The 18,910-nt window shown below is 42.0% G+C and overlaps 1 protein-coding gene across 1 annotated transcript in view; it reads right to left on the reverse strand.

Annotated features, from left to right (window-relative positions):
• The window catches only part of LOC124612827 (alpha-tocopherol transfer protein-like), a 32,694-nt gene that overhangs the window by 1,329 nt on the left and 12,455 nt on the right, over positions 1 to 18,910 (reverse strand). The window lies entirely within an intron of this gene.

Consider the following 18,910-nt stretch of genomic DNA (forward strand, 5'->3'; position numbering starts at 1 on the left):
TTGTGAGCAAATTTAATCAGCAAATCAGCAATAACGGCGTCTTCAGCAGAGTTGTCAGTGTTGACGAATCTCATGCGGAGAAGCTGGGTTAGAATCGCGGTACTGATAAGGGTTTTTCCTCGGTGGGAAGAGTGCGACGGGGTACTCTTAGCCTCCTGATGGCACTGGAGGAGCCACTTGAATGAAAAAATCCGTTTCGAAGTCTGGAAAATCGACAACGGCAGGGAGAGGGTATGTTGAACCCACGACCTTTCTTACTAAATCCGCCTGACGCCACCTGGAAAAAGATGACACGGCGGCCGGTCGGCATCCATTGATCTCCAGGTTCCAATCGACAAGTGCGAGCAGTAATATTATACAGTTCAACTTGCTGCTTTATTGCGTCGCAAACTTCTCTTTCGATAAAACTTTACTGTTTAGACATATTTTTTCTCCTCTCTTGAGAGGGAGTATGCTGTTCACAGATAAGTGACTTGAGATAGTAATGCTGTTTCATTATTTTTATTAGTTTTATGCCTCGAAATTGGAAAAGTGCAGTTGAAATACAAGCACTTCGTAAAGGTTGTAAAGGGCTCGCAAGAGACACACCCTTCAATATGCCCATATCCGAAATCATTCTTATTCTAGGAAGAGTATGACGTTTCTTGAACCACTAATAGCTTGGAACATATGTGGAAACCATAATTACCACAGCATATTACATTAAGAAGCAAATCTGTGTTGTTGTCAACATAACGGAATCCTTTCTAAAGGACAGCGGTTAGAAACACCGTCCTGCCGATCACATTTAGGTAATTTCTTAAATAGTACATAGGAAGAGATGTCTTCTTACGAAATTGAACTTCGCATGTCGTTTACGTGAATCGCACACATATTACAGTCTGTGGGATACAATGGTTACCCTTACCACAAAACACAGGCTATCAACAACTAAATGGGCTACTTCTTGAGGTGGATTGAAAATAAAACTTTTTTTTTTTAGGTCTGACTTGACCGTTGGGTGCAAAAGGACGTAAAGTTGCTGCCTGAGTTTTGTCAAGGTGTAGCACATTTTTATTGTTTGATTGTTGTCCATCTAAGCGGAAATCTCGTTAGTGCAGTAACACGCACGAACTATGCTTTTGTACGCAGAGTTTAAATCCCTTCATATGGTTCAAAGGCAGTTTAATTTACGAGAAAGCAGCACGAGACCGCAAAAGAACAGAAGGATGCCATAATAAGTATCTGGAATAATAACAAAGGGAGAATGTCAACAAGCATTAAAACGAAGGCCACACAAATTAATCCGTCATTCTCCATGGCAGCTTCAGATGCCACGTGCAACTATAAGATCCTCAAAAAGCTGTTGCGTTTGTATTCATACTAGTTGCAGATTCTGCAGCCCATAAAGCCCTATCACAAGCAAGAGTGATATCGAGTTGCATGTAAAATACATAACCGAATCGACCGGAATCCTACTTTGCTGTCAAGTGTAATGTTTTCTGATGGGACCAGTTTTCATGTCTCTTGAATCGTGTACAGGCATAATGTTCGCCTTTGGGACTCACATAATCCATACAGTATCTCGGAAAATGTGCGAGATGGTTCGAAAGTGAACGTTTGGTGTGGTTTCACATTCGACGAGGTAAATGGACCGTATTTCTTTGCTCAGGATATTATCAGAGAGACGACGTACCTAGACATGGCGGAGATGTTTGTTTTTCCCTAGACTGAAGACCTGGAAGCAAGCCTTTGGTTTCAGCGAGATGGTGCCACACCTTAGTCGTCGTTAAACGTTCGGATAGCTCTAAATTGAACATTTTCAAGATGCTGGTCTCCTCACCCTCCTGACACCACACCATTCTTCTCTGGAGATCTTTGGAGGACTGAGTATTCGCCATTGCAATGGAACACCTTCAGAACCTCCGCATTCGAACTGTGGAAGTGATCGGCTGCATTTATACGGACATTCTGCATCGGACCTGGATGGAAATTGAACACCGAAGTGTCTTACGTGGATGTGTTTTAGCTTGATGTTATGACGTTTTTCTTGGAATCTTTTAATTTATTTTATTTAATTTTCTGTTGGCAACAAATTAAAAATATGGTATTTCGTTGTAGACAACAAGTGTAGTGGGAAGATTTTGTTACCTATAAAAGAGAACGGTGCGCGCTGAAGAGAAGGGAATTCTCCATCCCGTCATGTCCGACGTCCTACACTACGGCAATGGTATCTTCCAGGCGGACTACTGTCTGTATCACAGTAGCAAAATAGTGCTGTAGTGCTTTGAGAAATATGATAGTGAATTCACGTTGATTTCATGGTCACAATATTTACTTACTTTGTACCTGATGGAACTAATCGGGGGCAAACACGAGCACACAAACCATCAACCCCGTGATTCGTGGAATGCGTCATCTGTACGTAAATATCTAGTGTTCCACACCTGCAGAAACCTACTAAAGACTTACTGAACCCACGCCTCACAGTATAGGTTTTGCTTTGTTGGGCCAACCACACTGTTAAGGACGTAATCGTATCTTTTCTGCTCGACAGAGTATTTAGGGCATGAACCGCAGTTCACACTTCGCAACTTGTTGAGGGGCTTGCAGACGAACTGTCTGCAGAAGCCAGCCGACAGGTATCAGAAGAGTGAGCTTGTAATACGCACTGAAATGGATAACTTTCAGACTGAGAACAGGCATATGTCTAAGAGGTCGACAATCACTCGCTTGGAGATTTTTTGTTGTTTCTGGGGCTGTGCGGACACTCAACGTCGAGGTCATCAGCGCCTTTACAAATATTTAAAGAAAAGAATGTGAGAAAAAGACTAAAAACGTTGTCACACTAACTCGTTCACTCATCACTCCAGCCTCACCAGCATTTACCCACACAGACACTCCATATCACAGCTAGAAGTTTTACAGGATCGTGGTGTTGAGGTTCCTGTCCTAAGCTCTGTCTGTTTAGCTGCGTTACAGAAGCATGTAAAATAGTTGGAATTAATATAAAAGTTAGCAATGCAGATGATGTTACTAGAGCTTGAGGCTCTCTTTGATTCTCATGGGTTTCTGTTGGTGAGCATACTGACGAAGTACGAAATCTTATCTGAGGATGAACTGTCTGTTTATCACATATAGTAGAGAAAACCACATTATCCGCAACCAGTGATAGAAGAGTTCTTTACACAGTAGTGATGAGACTGTATTATAGAGGGAAGTACCTGTTCTTCGAGAGCAACAATTTGGTGATCATCAAAAAAAAAAGTACGTGACACAAAATGATATCGTTTTCGTTTTATTGTAAGGTCAAATTTAATGTTGGGGATCTTACTCAATAGTTGCATTATGTACAGCTGTGTGCTGTCTACCATCTTATATCTGTATACTCTTCTGTTGGAGTGTTAGTTGGATAAGTTAAACCACCTACTTATTTTATTTTGTATTAATCACTGGTAGGAGAGTAAAGAGTGAAGGATGTTTCACAGAAAGGGTACAACAGGAAGACGCATGTGACCGAAGAGGAATGAGATGTATACCGAATGAAATTTTCACTCTTCAGCTGATATAAAACTTCCTGGCAGATTGAAACTATGTGCCGGACCGAGACTAGAAATGGGGACTTAGCCTTTCATGGTAAGGGCTCTACCCTCTTATTTTTTGTTTTTGAACTGTCTATTGGACCGAGAATGGAACCGAGGAACTTTGTCTTTCGCAGGAAAGAGCTGGTTCCTCAAATGGATATCGTACCAGATTGTCTATTTATTTCCACTTTTTATTTCTTATATTTTTATTTTTATTAATTTTTTACTTTTTATGAAAATGAAACTTGATACACATAATTTCCTCAATTTTGGTACTCAAAAGAAAACAACTTTTTTCTCTGGGGAGAATACAATGAGAGGAAGCTAGAATAAGAGTAAAGAAAAAGAAACACCTAAACAAAGGTTACCAATACCCTGACGACTAAGGACAAACTACAAAATATTTGCAAATGCAGTACGATAATGTGGAAGCTTCTGCCACTTCCCGTAAGCATGGCCATATATTCGTGGAAAACGCGGGGATGGGATCAACTGCACAGTAGACGTACTGTCCCAGGAGCCATAAGATCGAATCAGTCTTCGTCCGATGGAATACGGTGAAATCCGAACACAGAGAACTTCAACCGAGTAAGCAGCTTCAGGAAGGCCAGTTTTCGACGAAACCAGTGTCAGTGTTCTCGTTTGCAAGCAAAAAGACTGTGTGTTAATGTACCAGGTCGATGTCACAAAGACCAGTCAGACTAAAACCAAATCGATGGAGGCGGTCGTTAGTTGGGATCAGAATGACCCAATACCACGACGAAGTGACTTCCATCAGGAGTCTAGGATTAATAAATCGAAACCACACTCTTTCCAGGACATAACGGGAGCGGCAATTTCAACTAGAAGAGTGATGACAGAACTCTCCAACGAGAAAGCAAAGATCAGTGGTAAGGTGTGTCACTGACAAAATGACGCCTCCCAGAAGTATTACTAAAACAAAAAATTCATCTATGTACCGTAAGTTAGAGTTAATCCGGCCATCATCAGCATGAGGAGTTAGAGTGGCCGGTTGAAGACACCTATATAAGAGAGATGTAATAGAATAAGTAGCTCGAGTTGAACAGCACTGCGTCTCACGTTGGTGCTGTTTGTAGGTTTCCGCCCTCTGTCGGAGCCCAGACGGTATCGTTTAGTTGGCTTGGTTGCAGGATTTTGTCTTCTTCTCATGTTGACTGGCGCTACTCGGTCTCGCAAGCATTGTCTGGCCACTAATGGCAGCAGCGGCGGTTATCGATATGTAGTAAATGTTGTCGTATGTTTGGGGCGACGTCGTTGTTTAACCGGGTCGTGTGAATGGAGGACGGAGGACAAGCCAGGGCGGCGCAGTGCGAGAACACGCTGGTAACGCTGGTAGCACACATGGACTGCCGGATGGAAGGGCTGTGGTCACGGGGGTAAACCGGATCCCGCAGTCTTTAAGAGGAGTGCATATCTATCTGAGTGGTGAAACCTCCACCATCGTGATATCCCTGCCCTGGGGTTTAGTGTATGTAACGGCAATGTGCATTTCCTCGTCTTGGTGCTGCTGTCCGGTAAAGCGTGTAGTTTTGACAGGTTTCTTTATCGTAGGCCGGTTGGTGATTCCGCTACTCTCGTGATAATGATTCCTTTCTAGTTCAGGGGGTTCTAAATACAGTATTCAGGACGTAGAGCATGACCATCGGTTCCGGCTTTGGAATGTTGTTCCATCGTTGCATTTGGTTTGCCAGACGTCAGGCAGGTCCAGCAAGATTATAATTAGTCATTCGTTGAACTGCCACTAGTCTGACTTACCGTCTTGTGAGGTAAATGCAACTCTTGGATGTCTATCTCATCGCTCGCAAAAGTGTTTGCTGCCGGACGTTCTCAGAGAGCGATTCCTGGAGCACCATCTGAGTCAGTTGCTTGTTTTTTTAAATTAACTTTTGCTTTTGTATTTGCTGTTTTACATCAGGTTTCGAAATTTCTATATTATTGCCGTTGCTGGTTGTGGTCATTTGCCTTGAAATTTTAATTTGGAATTTGTATTTTACCAGTAACCCCTGAAACCTTATTTAGTGCCATTCCTGGCGCCCGATGCCTTCTGCTGCGTTTGTGGCGACTTACCTTACTATTTGAATACCTGTAAGGTGTAAATTGCCGCGAGTCATTAAACAATTCTTAATTTATTGCCATTCTTGTTGTGTAAGGCCTTCAGCTTGTAACGCTGGAAATGAATATGCTCCTATTTCCATCTATTGTTCTATAAATATTTTTCTTATTTTGTTACCTGAATATATGACATTATATTGTAATTGTTTTACTATTTGTATATATATTTATGCATCTATGTCGATGTATAATTGGTTTGTTTTGTAAATATTATTTGTATTCTACGCTGGGTTCAAAATGGCTCTGAGCACTATGGGACTCAACTGCTGAGGTCATTAGTCCCCTAGAACTTAGAACTAGTTAAACCTAACTAACCTAAGGACATCACAAACATCCATGCCCGAGGCAGGATTCGAACCTGCGACCGTAGCGGTCTTGCGGTTCCAGACTGCAGCGCCTTTAACCGCACGGCCACTTCGGCCGGCTCTACGCTGGGTCTTGCCTAGGGAAAACTATGCTGTCGAACGAATACATCGGTAGGTCGTGTAGAGAACCACAGTGTTTAGGATCTTTGGTAGTGTTAACTCTGCCGCGTGGAGCGCGGGCAGAGCAGAGAGAGTCTGGCTGGAGTAGTGCAGTGGAGCAGTTGTGTAGTGTGACTCTCCCGCGAGTTGCCGCGCTTTCGGGGTTTGGCAGCATGTAATTGCGCTTGACTTGCTATGTTGGTTTCTGACAGGGTGTCGCGGACGGGAAGCGTTAGCTGGCACACATCAAGAGCCCGTTTCGGCTGGAGACCATGTCGAGAAGAAGGCGCGCCAACATCCAGCTTCTGCAACAGCGACGGCCGACAGTGAGTGACTGTCGCCACCTCCTCGATCGACGACTTCAAACCTTCAATCAACCAACAAGGAAGACTGGTAGCACGTAAAGTTTTAGAGCTGTATGGCAGACGTCAGCTTTTCAAACTGTACGCTCGTACCAAGAAGATTTCTCCTAATATTTTCCAGCCACATAACTGGTCAACAGTAACGCGAAGCATAACTTATAAGTTCTACTGACAGGACAAGAAACTTCATGGAGAGGGGGCTCCCTTTCGGTAAGCCTTGTGGGTTGGGGATCTGGGAAATGAGAAGTCCATTCACGGCAACACATGCTTGAATACCAGTGAATAGGTTGGACAGTACCTGATCAGCAGTGTGATTGAGACCTGATGCCTTTATCACCTGCATCAAGAATCTGTGTCTGGCCCGGTCAAGTGCCTTATTTAATAAAAAGTACGGCTCCAGAAACAAGTCGCTGCAGCCACCCAGATGATGATCCGGCATTCGACTAGGTACAGAAATCACGATCGTGAGCCAAGGCACACAACGTTGATGAACAGATAGAATTTGCTCTCGGAATATCGACAAAAGGCTATTAAACACCCTGTGCCAAACAAGCGCTGTATCATTATGAGAGATACAGAGACGAGCGGGTGTGCCGGGACTTACCCCAGTTCACTGCTACTAGCACCACGTCATCATAACTCGCCTGTGCGTAGCATACGAAGAATTCCGCCATAATTTAAGAATGAAATTAAAAATTGAAGAAGCTTTACTAAGCTTTCTAACATATGCTTCAGTATATTAACGTTTAAATCGTCAAATCTCAAAGGCATCACATGAATAACTTCCCCTAAATTCATCGTTTTAAGAAAAAAATAAGTGTCGCTAAACAATAAAGCTATACAGCTAAAATTCAATCAGAATGTGCAAATGTGTGTCAAAATTAACTAATACAAGTCTTAGCTTCATTAGAGCAATTATTTAAGAAAAACTGAAGGAGCAAAATATTAGACTTAGGAAAATGAAAATTGGTATGAAGCTCAATTTCATATGGAAATCTTAACTACATGACGCCATTGAGCTACCTCTAATAGTTTTCAAGAAATTTCCTGAAAACTAAATTTGGAACAACGACGTCATAATTTATAGTAGATTAAGTATCATCTATATTAATGATAGACAGTTCTGACGAAAGCACTTGGTTACATCTATCAAATAATGAAGGTATAACAAGTTTCAAGACTTTGATTTAAATAACAATCTGAACAAACTCTCTTGAAGATGTAGTTCAGAGGCCATGTTCTACTGTGTCGGTTCCATTCTAAAAATTCTAGCCAGCAATGTTTAAATGCAGGCGAGTTAAAACTTTCTCTGTGATTAAATCCAACATAATTCATACATAAATTACGAAGATACAAATGTGTTATAAAATTATGTGCATCCGAGAAAGCAGCCATTTACATGCTGCTAGTTGGGGATAGAGTGGATGGCAGCAGGTGTTCCCTTCGGTCATCTGATGCGCACGTGTATAAATACCGCCTTAGATGCAGTGAATGGACTTACCCACAGGTTAGCCGAGAGCGCTATTGCGCTGATTCCTGGACTTGGGTAGGCACGCTGGCATCGGATCGAATCCGCCCAGCGGATTAACGACGTGGGCCGGTGTGCCAGTCAGCCTGGATGTGGTTTTTAGGCGGTTTTCCACATGTTGCTAGGTGAATACCAGGCTGGGCCCCACGTCCCGCCTCACTTACACAACTTTCAGACGTGTAAAACACGTTCGCACTCTTCCATGGTACACTAGACGCAGACAACTGGGGTACACTGATTCCATCCCAAGGGGTACAGGACAGTGGGAGGAAGGGCATCCAGGCACCCCTTTCAATTAACCATGCGTGATCCAACAATGCCGACCCTGTGAAAATTGTGGGACAATGGTACAAGCAAAGGAAGAAGATGAGGCAGTGAACGGACTTCACTTGGCACCCAGCTAACATACGGTCCGTGTCATTGAAACGCCACCTTACGTGCTGCCTCAGGTGACATCACAGCCAGCCTGCAACTTAACGCTTGTTTTCGGTAGAAATAGGAAGTGAATTCGCGAGGACTGTACACCATCCTGGATCGCTTAGATTTCACAGAAGTAACTGGTAACAAAACCGCGTGGCATGTGTTGACATTATTTTCCACTTTTGTGGCGAGCAATTAACTTTGAGTATCAGAAGTCAGGACGAAGGACCATTTAATGGGGACTTACCACAAAGGTCGCCTCTGAATTGCTCAGTGCTGTTTCTGATAGTGACATCATTGTCATTATTATCAGGAATACCACTATGATGTGTGTGCGAAAGTTTATCAAATATATCAATCAATTAGAATTCAAAAGATTCGTTTATATCCATAGTTCCTGATTCTGTTGAATATATAGAGAGTAGAAACATTTCTTTCAATGAACAAAAGAAGAATGTGGAAAACTGGATATTCGTGTTGAGGTTTTATGGGACCTAACTGCTGAGGTCATTGGTCGCTGAGCTTACACACAGCTTAATTTAACTTAAACTAACTTACGCTAAGAACACACACCTAAGCCGGAGGGAGCACTCGAACCTGCGACAGGGGAACCGTGCGGACCATGACAAGTCGCCTCAGACCGCTTGGGTACCCCGCGTGGCCGAAGAATGTGGACTTTCACACTGGAAAATATTGTCATTATTTTCTCCATCGCTTTCTGGCTGACCACAAAAATAGTTTTTAGGCTCTCGTAAACAGACGGCGCAGCCGCCCCACATATGGTTCATCGACGGGAAAATTAAACAATGAAAGTGGTCGGTATAAAACGTCGAACTCGATAGCCACTAACAGGTTGCCGAAGTGAAATGGACAGAAACCAGTGCGACAACAGTGCTAAGATTTGCCCGCAACTGGGGAAACTAAGCTGTGAATGTTAGCCACAGTAAACTTGATCGTGTCGGAAGGAAGCGAGAACACGACACTAGATCGGGGCCGCCACCGGCGCTGAGGTTACAAGAGGACGGTGCATCATCACGGAGCTGCGAGGATCTGTGAACCACCTGTTACTGCGCTCGCTCATTGGTGCCCAGCCCCCCCAGAAGCTACCACAGTAGGTGAGACTCGACGCTATACTCAACGGCACTGCTGCTGCCGCTGCAACGCTTCGCTTCAAGTATGCTGGTACACCACGCTGGCGTCATTCGTCAAGGTCCAGCAATTAAGTTCGATATAAGTTGTTAGTTGCTGCTAATAGGCTACTAAAAGTGGAAAATATTGATGAGAATAATGTAAAATTAAGCTGGAACCAGTCTCTGACGACGTACCCTCAGAATCCAAGTCTGAAATTAATGACGATGATTCCGTCGATGTAATAAACTGAAAATCGGAGTGTGATTTGTCAAAAGTAGAATGTAAATTGAATTTCAATGGTGTTGCAAAATCAGTAGCATTTTCTAATGACGAGGTAATTGCAGTTGAGGTCAAAAAGGGAAAGGTAGAATTAATAAAGTTATCAGATCATGAAATTGAGCTCAATATGTCTGAAACTGAAACAAGTCTGCGAATGCTAGAAACTCCTTTAAAAACAGTGGAAATCATCAGTGGCTGTATAGAGGCATCACACTGGATGCAATTACTGTTTACTAAACTTGAATCGCATCCTAAAGAACTCAGGGATAGTAATAAAGAACTTAAAAGTAAGGTGGAATCCCACAGCAAGCAGTTAAGTAGTAAGATAGAATCTAGTAATAAAGCATTAAAGGGTTAATTGACCTCAAAACTGAATAGTTCAAATCATAAAATTGATGCTAACCACCGCGATCTGCAAGTCAAAGTAGGGCAACAACTAAATGAATTTCATAGTACTTTCAAAACTGAAATTGGCGAAATTCGCAAACCATTCAAAGACACAGATGAACATTTGTAAGGGAGGTTTTCAGAAAGAGTAGGCAACGAATCCAAACTTTACTCTCATCGATTTGGAGGAGTAACTATTATAGCAAATTCTTGTCAGAAAGATATTAAGAAAGTAAAGTCCGGCTGTGAAATTTTGTGAAGATGTTGAGAAAAGATTTTCTAATAACGTGGAAGCAGTAAAATTACAAGTTGAAGAAGTAAATACTAGTATTACTAACACCAAAAATAGAGTAACCTCTCGCAGTTCCTGTAATACTACTGTTCAGGATTTTGGGTCAGTTGACAACACTTTCATCGCCTGTCGTCAATTTATACGTTTTGATCCAGACAAGCAAATTCACCCATTAGAGTTCTGGAACGATTTTGAGCGTGTTTTGCCTAATGTATGGTCAGAGTGAGAGAAAATTTCTTTCATAAGAAATTATTTGCCAGGATATGCTTTGCGGTAGTTAGATGACATAATGATAAGACGCAAAACTCTTTCTGAATTTAAACCTGCATTTCTTTACGAGTATTGGCGACTCAACAAACAAAAGGATGTTTTCAGAGAGTTTTGGAGTGGTAAAAAGCTTGCTTGAAGGTAAACTGGCTTTGTATTGGCAGAAGACAATCATTTCTGCACCTGGGGATAGTGTGGCTATGTTCACTGAATGTCTAGAGCAAGTAAAAAGGGTAGCTGCTGCTGAGGAGCAGGTGTTAAAAAAAAGAGTTCTTCTCACGATAGTGTAAACAACAGAAATAATGACAATGGGAACGTGAATGTTGAAAATATGGAGGTTCAGAATACAAGGTCTAATTATCGTAATGAAGGCCATGGTAGAGGAAGAGTGGGCAGACACAACTATTATTATGACGAAAGCAGAAAATGTAAATGAAGTGTCCTTGAGACAAGACGGAAACCAGACCGCTACCCAATCTGATTCTACATTAAATGAACACAACAGACCGCGTGTGGGAAACTAAGTCCCGTCTATGAGGAAATTGGGGCTTACAAGGCGGAAAGAGTAACACATCCAGTAACAAAAACACAGACGACAGTCAGTCAAAGCGCGCAAACAGATAACAGAGATGATAGAATAGGAACAGACTTTACCAGTGATGTGCTAAACCATTTTGATAATATAGTTGACAGCATTTTGGACACTTTAGAAAATTTGGCAAGCAAGAGAAAGAAAGTGCTATAGGTAATAGGGACGAAGAAATTAACGGGTTTGAATCTAATAGGGACGAAGATGAAATGAAGGCTTACATTTTCAACGATAATGGAAGTCTGACGGCTAAAGTTGCGGTAGAGAAGTAGAGTCAGTTTGGCAAGGTTTCGAAGCGGAGTAATTGATGGATGATGGGGTAGCAATAATAATGAGGTCAAGGAACCTGTTAGCTGTATTGACTTGCCACAAACGGTAAAAGCCGAAGGCAGTGTTATAGATATCACGTTCTGCAAGGACGCAGTTGCTCAGAGATAGAGAATAGTTTAGCTGATATGTAGCAAACGGAAGTAGAGGAAGTCATCAAGTGCTTTGATTTAGAGTTGCTGGACGGTTTGCTAAAGACAGTTAAGAATGACCTCATGAATCTAAGTGTGAATATATTTGGAACTGAACAATACTACTTTAACTGGACACAGATTGAAAAGGATTTAATAGAAAATGTTTGTGAGGAACCTGTTCAGACGAGAATAACTTACCCAAGTATAAAAACTAATGTGTCAGGATTAATAGTGCCTTATCTTCCTGACAGTGGCGGCGAAGTGAGGACTTTGTCCCAAGCATTTTTTGATTCTATTCCAAATAAGAGTTAATTAAGTGTCATGAAAATGAGTGGTTTGAAAGCAATAGGTACCACTGGGAAAGTATCTAGACCAGTACAGCACGAAGCTCTGATACCAATTGATACAGGTGACATGATAATAGATCATCCTTGTTTAATCGTGCTGAGTTTAAGTGTTGAGGTAATATAGGCACAGATTTCTTAACAAAACGTAAAGGGAGGATTGATTTTGATCAGAACAAATTAGTTTAAACCTTACCTGATTCTCAGGTAATAAAAGAGCATTTAATAGGAAATTTCTAGGCAGTAATTATGAAGCCAAGGAACTACCTATTAGGCTAATAAGGAATAAAGGATACTTGCAGAAAGATACTTAATTCAGTAATAATGTGCAACATGTTAATCCGGAGGAAAACTATATCCTAGAAGAGATAGAGGCAAAAGTGCGATCAACAAATCAAATTTCTGATAAAGAGCATAATTAAGGGAAGTATTAACCACTCATCATAATGTATTTACGAATACTCCTGGTGAAGTTAAGAGGTATGAATACCGTTTGAATGTAAAGCCTGGGCAGGTATTTTTCAAGAAACCTTATCAGATACATGTTTCCAGAAAGCAAGCGGTTAAAAAAGGAATTCTGCATATTTTGGTATGGGGTATCAGCGAAAAAGCAGCTAGTGAATGTAACAATCCTCTTATTGTTGCGCCTAAGCGTGACGAAGGCTTTAGATTAGCACTGGATGCCCGCTGGCTAAATGAAATTGTAATAAGAGAGAGCGAACATCGCCAAATATGGACGAGGTAATAACAAAAGTTTCGAGGAGTTAGGTATCTCTTACGTCTATGGACGTCTTGCTTTTAAAACATTTTCTGTTGTGTCTGTATTTAATGGTGATTTGCTAAATTGTAACTCACTAAAAGCACTATTGTTTACACTGCCTTTATTCCTTCATTAAATGAGTGTAGTTTTTTTATTTATTGTTGAGTCTGGAATTACTGGTTTAAAATAAATTGTGTGCAATTGTAAAAGGCAACCAATAGCAACTGATTACGGCCCCGTCCACAATCGTAACCGAATCCTGCCTTCCCTTGACTACCACCAGGTCTCACTGGACGTTTTCGAAACTTGAACAGCAGCTGACTTGTTATCATTCGATCTGAACTTTGGAAGTTTCCTCCAATGGAATATTTTCAGTAGAGTGGAGCAAAGAAGAGGAATCGTCGGACTTCTCACCACCTAACGTCCGTCTACGTTTGCCTAGAACGGAGGTGGCGGCGGCGCTGAAGCTACAGTGGCAAAGACCCAACGCGCGGTTAGCTGCAGAAATGCGCTAGCTAGATTAAGCAATGGATCGGTTGCCCCTCAGAACCTAGGTTAAGCGCAATGACTTCCACTTGCGGAACTAGTCCGCTGAAGTGAGACTTTCACGATGTTCATAAGTTGATTTTATGACCGTCACGCGACGTGGGTAGTTTGTGTGGATATGCACACTCGCATTACATATAGAACAGGTCCCTTCTTGCCCTGTGTATATTGTATATACCCGATTTTCACACACTGGGATACTCTATTCTGGTTTCCTTCTTGTCTCCGTTTGACCACCATGTCCACGGACAGAACACCACTACAAATTTGTAAACAATGTAGGGCAGTCCAGAGTTCCGTCTTGAGAAAACTGTCGTAAAAGTTAACATTCGTATATTGCACCTCCGCGTTCACCAGAATAACCACACTATTTGAAGCATTGCGATGGCTGAAAGAGACTTCTTATCCAAGCCGCAGACAGAAGAAGGCGTGGAAACTTGACATGAGACATATACGATTCAGAATCGAAGTAAGCCGTGTGAAACTGTTCTGAAGTTACGTTGATAGTATCTGCTAGCCAATCGCGAATATCTAACGAACTTGGCTGTACATGCCACGTGGACTTGTCAAAAATATAACTGACGGTACCTGTACGTGAAATGTTGCTGGGACACATGGAGAATGTCACGGCGCAAGACAACGCCGCGGCAAAAGTGAGTCATAAAAACGAGACGCTGAGAGAGAAATAACTATATGACAAACATAAGGACTTAAACGAAATTGAAGACAAACACGTGGAAGCACTCGCAGACCTGCGGTAGAAGTGGAAACAGGTAGAACATACTCACCTGATGCGCTAAGCAGGAATGTAATGGGCTACCCAACCGCCACTCACGACTCACCCCGTAGCTTTACTTCCGCCAGTACATCTCCTACATTGCTGGGTCCAGCGCACAGTTTTAATCTTCTAGGAACTTTCATACCATCGCACACTCTGCTACAGAGTGAAAATTTTATTCTGGAAATGTTCCCCAGGCTCCAGCTAAACCACCGCAATACCCTTTCTTCCAGTAGTGCTAGGCTTACAACTTTCGCTGGAAAGCTTTCGTGAAGTTTGGAAGGCCGGACATGAGGTACTGGCAGAAGTACAATTCTTGGGGATTTCATGGTTCAAAAATGGTTCAAATGGCTCTGAGCACTATGGGACTTAACTTCTGTGGTCATCAGTCCCCTAGAACTTAGAACTACTTAAACCTAACTAACCTAAGGACTTCACACACATCCAGGCCCGAGGCAGGATTCGAACCTGCGACCGTAGCGGTCACGCGGTTCCAGACTGAAGCGCCTTTAACCGCACGGCCACACCGGCCGGCGGGGATTTCATGAGTCATGCTTTGATAGCTCAGTCGGTAGAGCACTTGCATGTGAAAGACAAAGGCCCCAAGTTCGATTCTTGGTCTGGCTCACAGTTTTCATCTGTGAGGTATGAAAGGTTTGTAATTAGTTGGGCATTAGCGAACGCTGAGAAAAAGGTATACGTTAGCAACATACTACAGAAGGGTCAAAATATATTTTAATCTACTGGCTTTCGGGAGGCTGACGTACAAATTTGGGGCATAAATCGGCAACAGTCAACACGTGACACCTGACATGTTCTCGTGGAACGGCAACGCTTCTGTGACTGATAGAGGAATCTGGTAGTCTACACAAGATGACGTACTGGCTCGCCCGATGCCAAAATCACTCACGGTGGAGGTGCGGCATAGGGAGGCGGGTCATCAGTGATCACAGTATGATGCCTCAAATGGACAGCATGGTTCAGCGAATGATGGAAATCAGAGAACTCCAGTGCCTCTGTGACATAATCAGGAGGTGTCTGCCATCCTTATTGTATTGGGGATTACCCCATCCTAGTCAGCCAACATCTTCCCCAACTTGCCGATTGTCATAGATCAATCTATTAACAGCTCACCCAAATGTCACTGTTTTTCGTCCACTAGAAAATTTTGAGATACTCCTATAACTCACACCCCAAAGTCCTACTAATGAGCGTGTACCTCTCCTTCTGTAGGAAAAAAGTTCCAAACAAACCTAAATGTCGTTTTATTTACAGAACAAACATCAGGCAACGTACTATTATTCATTTCAGTATGACTGAGATGTAGTTATACCTCTTTTTATTCTAAAATATAATTTGTGTCTCGAAAATAATTTTAAGAATAAGATTTCATTTTATTTCGCTGCGTCAAAAATTTTCAGATATTAACATTATTATGATACATACTCTTGTATGTATTTGTGAACGTCATACAGTTTTCACGATTTCATGTGGGTATTTCTTTCGTGTGTATTCATGTAGCTAATTTGATCGTGTTAAAGGAAGCTAAAGTTAGATAATTTAGAGCAGAGGTCATGAAATAATGGCAGGAATATGTTCTACTAGAAAATGAAGAAGGAACATTGTTTGCCGCTTTCTGGAAAGGATGTAAACGGAATAAATGTCGTATCCTCTATGCAAGGAAACTCACTGCGAAGTATAACATTATTTGATAATCGTCACAGCACCGTTAGAGGTCTCTGCATCACTTTGTATGTCATATCTCTGCTAGTTCGGGACCTTTGACCGACACGAGCCAGCGAGATTACAGGGTGCCATACCCAGATGGATCAACGTACTATGAAGGGAGGAAGTTACGCACTTGATTCTGGGGCCTGCTTTCGTGCAGTTTAGATATTCTACACGAAGATAGTTGCGTTTTCATGCTTCAGCAAGCTTTTCGCTACAGTTGGGTATGACTACTGCCCACTACGCGCGTTCACCATGATATTCGGTCGTGTATCAAGTCTAATGTTAATTCAAAGTAATTTCTCGTACTGCGTATTTCACGATATGCTTATGGACTTCCCTATTCTTTTGCAGGTTGTTTAAGTTCACATGCATACATAGGTGACACATCAAGTTATACATTTTCCATATGTGAGTTGAAGTTGCTTATAATATCTTTCCCACTCTTTCTCGTAAAAAGCATAGAAAACATTGTGTAGCATTCAGTACAAACATTTAACGGCTTTGATTGAATATTTCCTTGGTGAAATGTGTGCATCAGCTGAACTGAAGAGCTATATTCTTGATGTGGGCCTACTGTTATTGTATCACTATTTCGAACATTATAACATTTCTTTTGTTTTTGTAGTACACATTTTTTTATTGCAGTAGAGAATTTTCCTGTCCCCTTTCATACTTTCACGTGGCTTTACCTATCCACATTAATGTGAGGTGGTCTCAAGGCACCTAATCTGATTTTCTACATCCATACCCTGCAAACCAATGTGAAGTGCGTGGTCGAAGGTACTATTGCCCATTGTGTCGGTTATTACTGGCTTCTTGTGCTTTATTCTGAAAGAATTCGAAATTGGAACTTTAGAGATCCACGTGAGTTAACAGGGGAGAAGAATAATTCCTTACTCATTTGGCAATGGATAGGGTGTCCGCTGAGACCTCCCTGATTTCCAATGTACTTTTAAAGAATTGATGAAAAGTAGGCATTTGAGGTTTGCAAGAATTTTGTACATTTTTTCTAGACGTTTCATTTCTTTTGCTTCAGTTGGTAAATAATTACTAGAAATGATCACACCTGAAGACCGACACGTGGTGTATTAAGGAAAAAAAAATCACGCATTGTTGTCTCAAGAAATTTCCGACATGATTTAATAAAGGAGGCCACCAGATGTTAAGAGGATTAAGGCTTCATATGAGAAGCCACTGGTAATGTAAACGGACAGTTAGTTTCCTGTAGAAAACGTAGATCTGATGAAATGGTAGAGGTGAATAGAGAGCTTCCAAAGAAGCCCATCCAAGTCCTTTTGCCAATTATAACGAGAGTTAAATATCCGTTGCTAAGGAGTTCATAAGATGCTGTTGGAACGACTTCGCCAACGTACTTACAAACCTCAGACTGCTGAACAGCATCAACCAAAAGCTCCGCCACTTACTTGGTATTGAGATGTTGGACCTGACACGGCAAAGCCGCTACCACCTAGGCACTGTCCTTTTCTCTAACGAAGCAACCATCCACAACTGCGGGAAGGTAAATCGTCAAAACTTTCGCAACTGGGTTCGGCTACACCCACAGTTTTCGGAAACGTGTCAGTGACAGCGAAAAGTGAAAGTGTGGTGACTGCTGCTGAAGGACAGCATAAACTGACTGGAATCTTTTCTCTGGGCATGCTCGAGCAATTTGCTGTCCCTCAGCTTCTTCCCCTACAGCCAAATGTGATCCTCCAACACAATGTTGTACCTACGCAATGGACTTAACACGATCGTAGCTTCCTGGACCGATATTTCCACTGCCGTGGATAGAACGAGAGGAAGTAACCAAGTGTCAACCGCGATATTCGAACATAGACCCGTCTGGTTTTCTTCATGTGGGGTTCTGTGAAAGACACTGTGCATGCCTCGCCTGTATGAGACGTTTGCGATCTCCACAAAAGAATCGGTGGACGTAATAGAACCGTCACCTCGGACTGCTAGTGTGTAAATTGGATGAGACAGAGTCTCGTCTAGACATTTGACGGGTCACAGAAGATACCCTTGCAGAAGTGTTCTATTTTTTGTAGAAAAGCTTCTGAGATTTTTTTCTAAATGATTTACTTTGCTTTGTTTCAAATGCTAAATTATGACCAGAAATGACTACACCTCCGAAGAAGATCCAAACGGTATCTATGCTTACAGTTTTGTTATTACATTTGGAAATCAGAAAGATTTTATGAGGACACATTGTACATCTGTAAGTGCCATTCGTAAATTATGTACTGCATTGTTGTAACATATACTCAAGAACCGCGCAAACAGCGTAAAACAAGAACGCTAGTTTCCTTAAATGCTTCATCAGCAGTTATAATTTGCTCATGGCCGGATGCGGCCCATTTATCAATTCCTTATTGGTTGTAATGCAGTTACGTATCGTCATAGTTTTAAACTTCCAGTAACAATGCAGAAACTAGTTGAGTATCCTGGAAGTGTTTCCCTGATTACAAACATTCATAATACATGATATATGACACATAGGCAATCGTATTTTATCTTAAATGGCATGTGACAATCTTAGGTTTTCGTGCACATGTACTTACCGCTACATTGTTTGTTACCAACAGCGGAATCGGACACCATTTGTTAACAACATATACTCAAACCAGGAGAAAGCGCAATTTATCCTCTGGTATCAGGGAACACAGTCACCAAAAACTGTCCTCATCGGAGAAAAGTACACGCTTCATATAGTCATCACGTTCCCCAACCTCAGCCGTGATGGTAACAACAAAGTCATAACGAGTACTGCAATCCGTTGGTCAGAGGGACTACATGACCTGGATGGTAGGGTGCAGTGATGTCTATGGAACCTGCAGATCAGGCGATACTCTGCGGACTTACTTGTTGGCACTTC

Source organism: Schistocerca americana, chromosome 4, assembly GCF_021461395.2.
Source record: "Schistocerca americana isolate TAMUIC-IGC-003095 chromosome 4, iqSchAmer2.1, whole genome shotgun sequence".
NCBI classification, from domain to species: Eukaryota; Metazoa; Arthropoda; class Insecta; order Orthoptera; family Acrididae; genus Schistocerca; species Schistocerca americana.